Source organism: Vigna unguiculata, chromosome 6 (assembly GCF_037176805.1).
Source record: "Vigna unguiculata cultivar grain cowpea cultivar isolate G323 ecotype 2 chromosome 6, ASM3717680v1, whole genome shotgun sequence".
NCBI lineage: Eukaryota > Viridiplantae > Streptophyta > Magnoliopsida > Fabales > Fabaceae > Vigna > Vigna unguiculata.
The window spans coordinates 21,651,924-21,661,806 of record NC_140797.1 but is presented as its reverse complement, the minus strand read 5'-3'; positions in this window follow the sequence as shown (position 1 = coordinate 21,661,806).

The following is a 9,883-nucleotide window of genomic DNA, read 5'->3' as shown; positions in this document are numbered from 1 at the left end:
GGAAGTAAAGATAAAGATGATGGAAAAGGAAATAGAGAAACTAGGTGTTTAATCGAAGGCCACCCTTGTTTAGTTGCATTCGTTTACGAAAGCGACAACAATGTTGTAAGCCAAAGATTGGTGGAAAAACTCAAGCTACCAACAAGCTTTCATCCAAATCAAGCAAGGATCAAATTCAGTACATGACAATGTGTGAAAGAACTATTATGTGATATTGCTCCCACGAACTCTTGTCATCTTCTTTTGAGATGGGCATGGCTTCATTTTAAAACGCGCAATCTTGATGAACGTTCCCTTTATTTGAGGCATGCGGGACATGAAATGAAGTTGAAATTTATGACACCAAAACAAGCCAGTAAGGATCGACATAGGCTGAAGGAGAAAATAGAAAAAATAAAGAATAGAAAAATAAGAAATGTAAACTGCAGAAGGAAGGGAAATTGAAGAAAAAGAAAAGGAAGTAAAGATAAAGATGATGGAAAAGGAAGTACAGAACAACGTGTTTAATCGAAGGCCACCCATGTTTAGTTGCATTCGTTTACGAAAGCGACAACAATGTTGTAATCCAAAGATTGGTGGAGAAACTCAAGTTACCAAAAGGCTTTCATCCAAATCAAGCAAGGATCAAATTCAGTACATGACAATGTGTGAAAGAAGTATTATGTGAAATTGCTCCCACGAACTCTTGTCATCTTCTTTTCAGATGGGCATGGCTTCATTTTAAAACGGTCAATCGTGATGAACGTTCTCTTTATTTGAGGCATGAGGGACATGAAATGAAGTTGAAATTTTTGACACCAAGACAAGCCAAGAAGGATCAACATACGTTGAAGGAGAAAATAGAAAAAGAAAGAATAGAAAAAAAGAAATATAAACTGCAGAAGGAAGGGAAATTGAAGAAAAAGAAAAGGAAGTAAAGATAAAGATGATGGAAAAGGAAGTAGAGAAACAAGGTGTTTAATCGAAGGCCACCCATGTTCAGTTGCATTCGTTTACGAAAGCGACAACAATGTTGTAAGCCAAAGATTGGTGGAGAAGCTCCACTTCCCAACAAGCTTTCATCCGAATCAAGCAAGGATCAAACTCAGTACAGGACAATGTGTGAAAGAAGTATTGTGTGATATTACTGCCACGAACTCTTATCATCTTCTTTTGAGATGGGCATGGCTTCATTTTAAAACGGTCAATCTTGATGAACGTTCCCTTTATTTGAGGCATGAGGGACATGAAATGAAGTTGAAATTTATGACACCAAGACAAGCCAAGAAGGATCAACATACGTTGAAGGAGAAAATAGAAAAAGAAAGAATAGAAAAAAAGAAATATAAACTGCAGAAGGAAGGGAAATTGAAGAAAAAGAAAAGGAAGTAAAGAAAAAGATTATGGAAAAGGTAGTAGAGAACAAGGTGTTTAATCGAAGGCCACCCATGTTCAGTTGCATTCGTTTACGAAAGCGACAAGAATGTTGTAAGCCAACGATTAGTGGAGAAACTCCAGTTACCAACAAGCTTTCATCCGAATAAAGCAAGGTTCAAATTCAGTACAGGACAATGTGTGAAAGAAGTATTGTGTGATATTACTGCCACGAACCATTGTCATCTTCTTTTGAGATGGACATGGCTTCATTTTAAAATGGTCAATCTTGATGAACGTTCCCTTTATTTGAGGCATGAGGGACATGAAATGAAGTTGAAATTTATGACACCAAGACAAGCCAAGATGGATCAACATACGTTGAAGGGGAAAATAGAAAAAGAAAGAATAGAAAAAGAAGAAATATAAACTGCAGAAGGAAAGGAAATTGAAGAAAAAGAAAAGGAAGTAAAGATAAAGATGATGGAAAAGGAAATAGAGAAACTAGGTGTTTAATCGAAGGCCACCCTTGTTTAGTTGCATTCGTTTACGAAAGCGACAACAATGTTGTAAGCCAAAGATTGGTGGAAAAACTCAAGCTACCAACAAGCTTTCATCCAAATCAAGCAAGGATCAAATTCAGTACATGACAATGTGTGAAAGAACTATTATGTGATATTGCTCCCACGAACTCTTGTCATCTTCTTTTGAGATGGGCATGGCTTCATTTTAAAACGCGCAATCTTGATGAACGTTCCCTTTATTTGAGGCATGCGGGACATGAAATGAAGTTGAAATTTATGACACCAAAACAAGCCAGTAAGGATCGACATAGGCTGAAGGAGAAAATAGAAAAAATAAAGAATAGAAAAATAAGAAATATAAACTGCAGAAGGAAGGGAAATTGAAGAAAAAGAAAAGGAAGTAAAGATAAAGATGATGGAAAAGGAAGTACAGAACAACGTGTTTAATCGAAGGCCACCCATGTTTAGTTGCATTCGTTTACGAAAGCGACAACAATGTTGTAATCCAAAGATTGGTGGAGAAACTCAAGTTACCAAAAGGCTTTCATCCAAATCAAGCAAGGATCAAATTCAGTACATGACAATGTGTGAAAGAAGTATTGTGTGATATTACTGCCACGAACCATTGTCATCTTCTTTTGAGATGGACATGGCTTCATTTTAAAATGGTCAATCTTGATGAACGTTCCCTTTATTTGAGGCATGAGGGACATGAAATGAAGTTGAAATTTATGACACCAAGACAAGCGAAGAAGGATCAACATACGTTGAAGGGGAAAATAGAAAAAGAAAGAATAGAAAAAGAAGAAATATAAACTGCAGAAGGAAGGGAAATTGAAGAAAAAGAAAAGGAAGTAAAGATAAAGATGATGGAAAAGGAAATAGAGAAACTAGGTGTTTAATCGAAGGCCACCCTTGTTTAGTTGCATTCGTTTACGAAAGCGACAACAATGTTGTAAGCCAAAGATTGGTGGAAAAACTCAAGCTACCAACAAGCTTTCATCCAAATCAAGCAAGGATCAAATTCAGTACATGACAATGTGTGAAAGAACTATTATGTGATATTGCTCCCACGAACTCTTGTCATCTTCTTTTGAGATGGGCATGGCTTCATTTTAAAACGCGCAATCTTGATGAACGTTCCCTTTATTTGAGGCATGCGGGACATGAAATGAAGTTGAAATTTATGACACCAAAACAAGCCAGTAAGGATCGACATAGGCTGAAGGAGAAAATAGAAAAAATAAAGAATAGAAAAATAAGAAATGTAAACTGCAGAAGGAAGGGAAATTGAAGAAAAAGAAAAGGAAGTAAAGATAAAGATGATGGAAAAGGAAGTACAGAACAACGTGTTTAATCGAAGGCCACCCATGTTTAGTTGCATTCGTTTACGAAAGCGACAACAATGTTGTAATCCAAAGATTGGTGGAGAAACTCAAGTTACCAAAAGGCTTTCATCCAAATCAAGCAAGGATCAAATTCAGTACATGACAATGTGTGAAAGAAGTATTATGTGAAATTGCTCCCACGAACTCTTGTCATCTTCTTTTCAGATGGGCATGGCTTCATTTTAAAACGGTCAATCGTGATGAACGTTCTCTTTATTTGAGGCATGAGGGACATGAAATGAAGTTGAAATTTTTGACACCAAGACAAGCCAAGAAGGATCAACATACGTTGAAGGAGAAAATAGAAAAAGAAAGAATAGAAAAAAAGAAATATAAACTGCAGAAGGAAGGGAAATTGAAGAAAAAGAAAAGGAAGTAAAGATAAAGATGATGGAAAAGGAAGTAGAGAAACAAGGTGTTTAATCGAAGGCCACCCATGTTCAGTTGCATTCGTTTACGAAAGCGACAACAATGTTGTAAGCCAAAGATTGGTGGAGAAGCTCCACTTCCCAACAAGCTTTCATCCGAATCAAGCAAGGATCAAACTCAGTACAGGACAATGTGTGAAAGAAGTATTGTGTGATATTACTGCCACGAACTCTTATCATCTTCTTTTGAGATGGGCATGGCTTCATTTTAAAACGGTCAATCTTGATGAACGTTCCCTTTATTTGAGGCATGAGGGACATGAAATGAAGTTGAAATTTATGACACCAAGACAAGCCAAGAAGGATCAACATACGTTGAAGGAGAAAATAGAAAAAGAAAGAATAGAAAAAAAGAAATATAAACTGCAGAAGGAAGGGAAATTGAAGAAAAAGAAAAGGAAGTAAAGAAAAAGATTATGGAAAAGGTAGTAGAGAACAAGGTGTTTAATCGAAGGCCACCCATGTTCAGTTGCATTCGTTTACGAAAGCGACAAGAATGTTGTAAGCCAACGATTAGTGGAGAAACTCCAGTTACCAACAAGCTTTCATCCGAATAAAGCAAGGTTCAAATTCAGTACAGGACAATGTGTGAAAGAAGTATTGTGTGATATTACTGCCACGAACCATTGTCATCTTCTTTTGAGATGGACATGGCTTCATTTTAAAATGGTCAATCTTGATGAACGTTCCCTTTATTTGAGGCATGAGGGACATGAAATGAAGTTGAAATTTATGACACCAAGACAAGCCAAGATGGATCAACATACATTGAAGGGGAAAATAGAAAAAGAAAGAATAGAAAAAGAAGAAATATAAACTGCAGAAGGAAGGGAAATTGAAGAAAAAGAAAAGGAAGTAAAGATAAAGATGATGGAAAAGGAAATAGAGAAACTAGGTGTTTAATCGAAGGCCACCCTTGTTTAGTTGCATTCGTTTACGAAAGCGACAACAATGTTGTAAGCCAAAGATTGGTGGAAAAACTCAAGCTACCAACAAGCTTTCATCCAAATCAAGCAAGGATCAAATTCAGTACATGACAATGTGTGAAAGAACTATTATGTGATATTGCTCCCACGAACTCTTGTCATCTTCTTTTGAGATGGGCATGGCTTCATTTTAAAACGCGCAATCTTGATGAACGTTCCCTTTATTTGAGGCATGCGGGACATGAAATGAAGTTGAAATTTATGACACCAAAACAAGCCAGTAAGGATCGACATAGGCTGAAGGAGAAAATAGAAAAAATAAAGAATAGAAAAATAAGAAATGTAAACTGCAGAAGGAAGGGAAATTGAAGAAAAAGAAAAGGAAGTAAAGATAAAGATGATGGAAAAGGAAGTACAGAACAACGTGTTTAATCGAAGGCCACCCATGTTTAGTTGCATTCGTTTACGAAAGCGACAACAATGTTGTAATCCAAAGATTGGTGGAGAAACTCAAGTTACCAAAAGGCTTTCATCCAAATCAAGCAAGGATCAAATTCAGTACATGACAATGTGTGAAAGAAGTATTATGTGAAATTGCTCCCACGAACTCTTGTCATCTTCTTTTCAGATGGGCATGGCTTCATTTTAAAACGGTCAATCGTGTTGAACGTTCTCTTTATTTGAGGCATGAGGGACATGAAATGAAGTTGAAATTTATGACACCAAGACAAGCCAAGATGGATCAACATACGTTGAAGGAGAAAATAGAAAAAGAAAGAATAGAAAAAGAAGAAATATAAACTGCAGAAGGAAGGGAAATTAAAGAAAAAGAAAAGGAAGTAAAGAAAAAGATTATGGAAAAGGTAGTAGAGAACAAGGTGTTTAATTGAAGGCCACCCATGTTCAGTTGCATTCGTTTACGAAAGCGACAACAATGTTGTAAGCCAAAGATTGGTGGAGAAACTCCAGTTACAAACAAGCTTACATCCGAATCAAGCAAGGATCAAATTCAGTACAGGACAATGTGTGAAAGAAGTATTGTGTGATATTGCTTCCACGAACTCTTGTCATCTTCTTTTCAGATGGGCATGGCTTCATTTTAAAACGGTCAATCTTGATGAACGTTCCCTTTATTTGAGGCATGAGGGACATGAAATGAAGTTGAAATTTATGACACCAAGACAAGCCAAGAAAGATCAACATACGTTGAAGGAGAAAATAGAAAAAGAAAGAATAGAAAAAAAGAAATATAAACTGCAGAAGGAAGGGAAATTGAAGAAAAAGAAAAGGAAGTAAAGATAAAGATGATGGAAAAGGAAGTAGAGAAACAAGGTGTTTAATCGAAGGCCACCCATGTTCAGTTGCATTCGTTTACGAAAGCGACAACAATGTTCTAAGCCAAAGATTGGTTGAGAAACTCAAGCTACCAATAAGCTTGAATCCAAATCAAGCAAGGATCAAATTCAGTACAGGACAATGTGTGAAAGAAGTATTGTGTGATATTACTGCCACGAACCATTGTCATCTTCTTTTGAGATGGGCATGGCTTCATTTTAAAATGGTCAATCTTGATGAACGTTCCCTTTATTTGAGGCATGAGGGACATGAAATGAAGTTGAAATTTATGACACCAAGACAAGCGAAGAAGGATCAACATACGTTGAAGGGGAAAATAGAAAAAGAAAGAATAGAAAAAAACAAATATAAACTGCAAAAGGAAGGGAAATTGAAGAAAAAGAAAAGGAAGTAAAGAAAAAGAATATGGAAAAGGTAGTAGAGAACAAGGTGTTTAATCGAAGGCCACCCTTGTTCAGTTGCATTCGTTTACGAAAGCGACAACATGTTGTAAGCCAAAGATTGGTGGAGAAACTCAAGTTACCAACAAGCTTTCATCCAAATCAAGCAAGGATCAAATTCAGTACATGACAATGTGTGAAAGAACTATTATGTGATATTGCTCCCACGAACTCTTGTCATCTTCTTTTGAGATGGGCATGGCTTCATTTTAAAACGCGCAATCTTGATGAACGTTCCCTTTATATGAGGCATGCGGGACATGAAATGAAGTTGAAATTTATGACACCAAGACAAGCCAGTAAGGATCCACATAGGCTGAAGGAGAAAATAGAAAAAGAAGGAATAGAAAAATAAGAAATATAAACTGCAGAAGGAAGGGAAATTGAAGAAAAAGAAAAGGAAGTAAAGATAAAGATGATGGAAAAGGAAGTAGAGAAACAAGGTGTTTAATCGAAGGCCACCCACGTTCTGTTGCATTCGTTTACGAAAGCGACAACAATGTTGTAAGCCAAAGATTGGTGGAGAAACTCCAGTTACCAACAAGCTTTCATCCGAATCAAGCAAGGATCAAACTCAGTACAGGACAATGTGTGAAAGAAGTATTGTGTGATATTACTGCCACGAACTCTTGTCATCTTCTTTTGAGATGGGCATGGCTTCATTTTAAAACGGTCAATCTTGATGAACGTTCCCTTTATTTGAGGCATGAGGTACATGAAATGAAGTTGAAATTTATGACACCAAGACAAGCCAAGATGGATCAACATACGTTGAAGGAGAAAATAGAAAAAGAAAGAATAGAAAAAGAAGAAATATAAACTGCAGAAGGAAGGGAAATTGAAGAAAAAGAAAAGGAAGTAAAGATAAAGATGATGGAAAAGGAAATAGAGAAACAAGGTGTTTAATCGAAGGCCACCCTTGTTTAGTTGCATTCGTTTACGAAAGCGACAACAATGTTGTAAGCCAAAGATTGGTGGAAAAACTCAAGCTACCAACAAGCTTTCATCCAAATCAAGCAAGGATCAAATTCAGTACATGACAATGTGTGAAAGAACTATTATGTGATATTGCTCCCACGAACTCTTGTCATCTTCTTTTGAGATGGGCATGGCTTCATTTTAAAACGCGCAATCTTGATGAACGTTCCCTTTATTTGAGGCATGCGGGACATGAAATGAAGTTGAAATTTATGACACCAAGACAAGCCAGTAAGGATCGACATAGGCTGAAGGAGAAAATAGAAAAAGAAAGAATAGAAAAAGAAGAAATATAAACTGCAGAAGGAAGGGAAATTGAAGAAAAAGAAAGGGAAGTAAAGATAAAGATGATGGAAAAGGAAGTAGAAAACAACGTGTTTAATCGAAGGCCACCCATGTTTAGTTGCATTCGTTTACGAAAGCGACAACAATGTTGTAATCCAAAGATTGGTGGAGAAACTCAAGTTACCAACAAGCTTTCATCCAAATCAAGCAAGGATCAAATTCAGTACATGACAATGGGTGAAAGAAGTATTATGTGATATTGCTTCCACGAACTCTTGTCATCTTCTTTTCAGATGGGCATGGCTTCATTTTAAAACGGTCAATCTTGATGAACGTTCACTTTATTTGAGGCATGAGGGACATGAAATGAAGTTGAAATTTATGACACCAAGACAAGCCAAGATGGATCAACATACGTTGAAGGAGAAAATAGAAAAAGAAAGAATAGAAAAAGAAGAAATATAAACTGCAGAAGGAAGGGAAATTAAAGAAAAAGAAAAGGAAGTAAAGAAAAAGATTATGGAAAAGGTAGTAGAGAACAAGGTGTTTAATTGAAGGCCACCCATGTTCAGTTGCATTCGTTTACGAAAGCGACAACAATGTTGTAAGCCAAAGATTGGTGGAGAAACTCCAGTTACAAACAAGCTTACATCCGAATCAAGCAAGGATCAAATTCAGTACAGGACAATGTGTGAAAGAAGTATTGTGTGATATTGCTTCCACGAACTCTTGTCATCTTCTTTTCAGATGGGCATGGCTTCATTTTAAAACGGTCAATCTTGATGAACGTTCCCTTTATTTGAGGCATGAGGGACATGAAATGAAGTTGAAATTTATGACACCAAGACAAGCCAAGAAAGATCAACATACGTTGAAGGAGAAAATAGAAAAAGAAAGAATAGAAAAAAACAAATATAAACTGCAGAAGGAAGGGAAATTGAAGAAAAAGAAAAGTAAGTAAAGAAAAAGATTATGGAAAAGGTAGTAGAGAACAAGGTGTTTAATCGAAGGCCACCCTTGTTCAGTTGCATTCGTTTACGAAAGTGACAACAATGTTGTAAGCCAAAGATTGGTGGAGAAACTCAAGTTACCAACAAGCTTTCATCCGAATCAAGCAAGGATCAAATTCAGTACAGGACAATGTGTGAAAGAAGTATTGTGTGATATGGCTTCCACGAACTCTTGTCATCTTCTTTTGAGATGGGCATGGTTTCATTTTAAAACGGTCAATCTTGATGAATGTTCCCTTTATTTGAGGCATGAGGGACATGAAATGAAGTTGAAATTTATGACACCAAGACAAGCCAAGAAGGATCAACATTCGTTGAAGGAGAAAATAGAAAAAGAAAGAATAGAAAAAAACAAATATAAACTGCAGAAGGAAGGGAAATTGAAGAAAACGAAAAGGAAGTAAAGAAAAAGATTATGGAAAAGGTAGTAGAGAACAAGGTGTTTAATCGAAGGCCACCCATGTTCAGTTGCATTCGTTTACGAAAGCGACAACAATGTTCTAAGCCAAAGATTGGTTGAGAAACTCCAGTTACCAACAAGCTTGAATCCAAATCAAGCAAGGATCAAATTCAGTACAGGAAAATGTGTGAAAGAAGTATTGTGTGATATTACTGCCACAAACTCTTGTCATCTTCATTTTAGATGGGCATGGCTTCATTTTAAAACGATCAATCTTGATGAACGTTCGCTTTATTTGAGGCATGAGGGACATGAAATGAAGTTGAAATTTATGACACCAAGACAAGCCAAGAAGGATGAACATACGTTGAAGGAGAAAATAAAAAAAGAAAGAATAGAAAAAAACAAATATAAACTGCAGAAGGAAGGGAAATTGAAGAAAAAGAAAAGGAAGTAAAGAAAAAGATTATGGAAAAGGTAGTAGAGAACAAGGTGTTTAATCGAAGGCCACCCATGTTCAGTTGCATTCGTTTACGAAAGCGACAAGAATGTTGTAAGCCAAAGATTGGTGGAGAAACTCTAGTTACCAACAAGCTTTCATCTGAATCAAGCAAGGATAAAATTCAGTACAAGAGAATGTGTGAAAGAAGTATTGTGTGATATTACTCCCACGAACTCTTGTCATCTTCTTTTGAGATGGGCATGGCTTCATTTTAAAGCGCTCAATCTTGATGAACGTTCCCTTTATTTTAGGCATGAGGGACATGCAATGTAGTTGAAATTTATGACACCAAG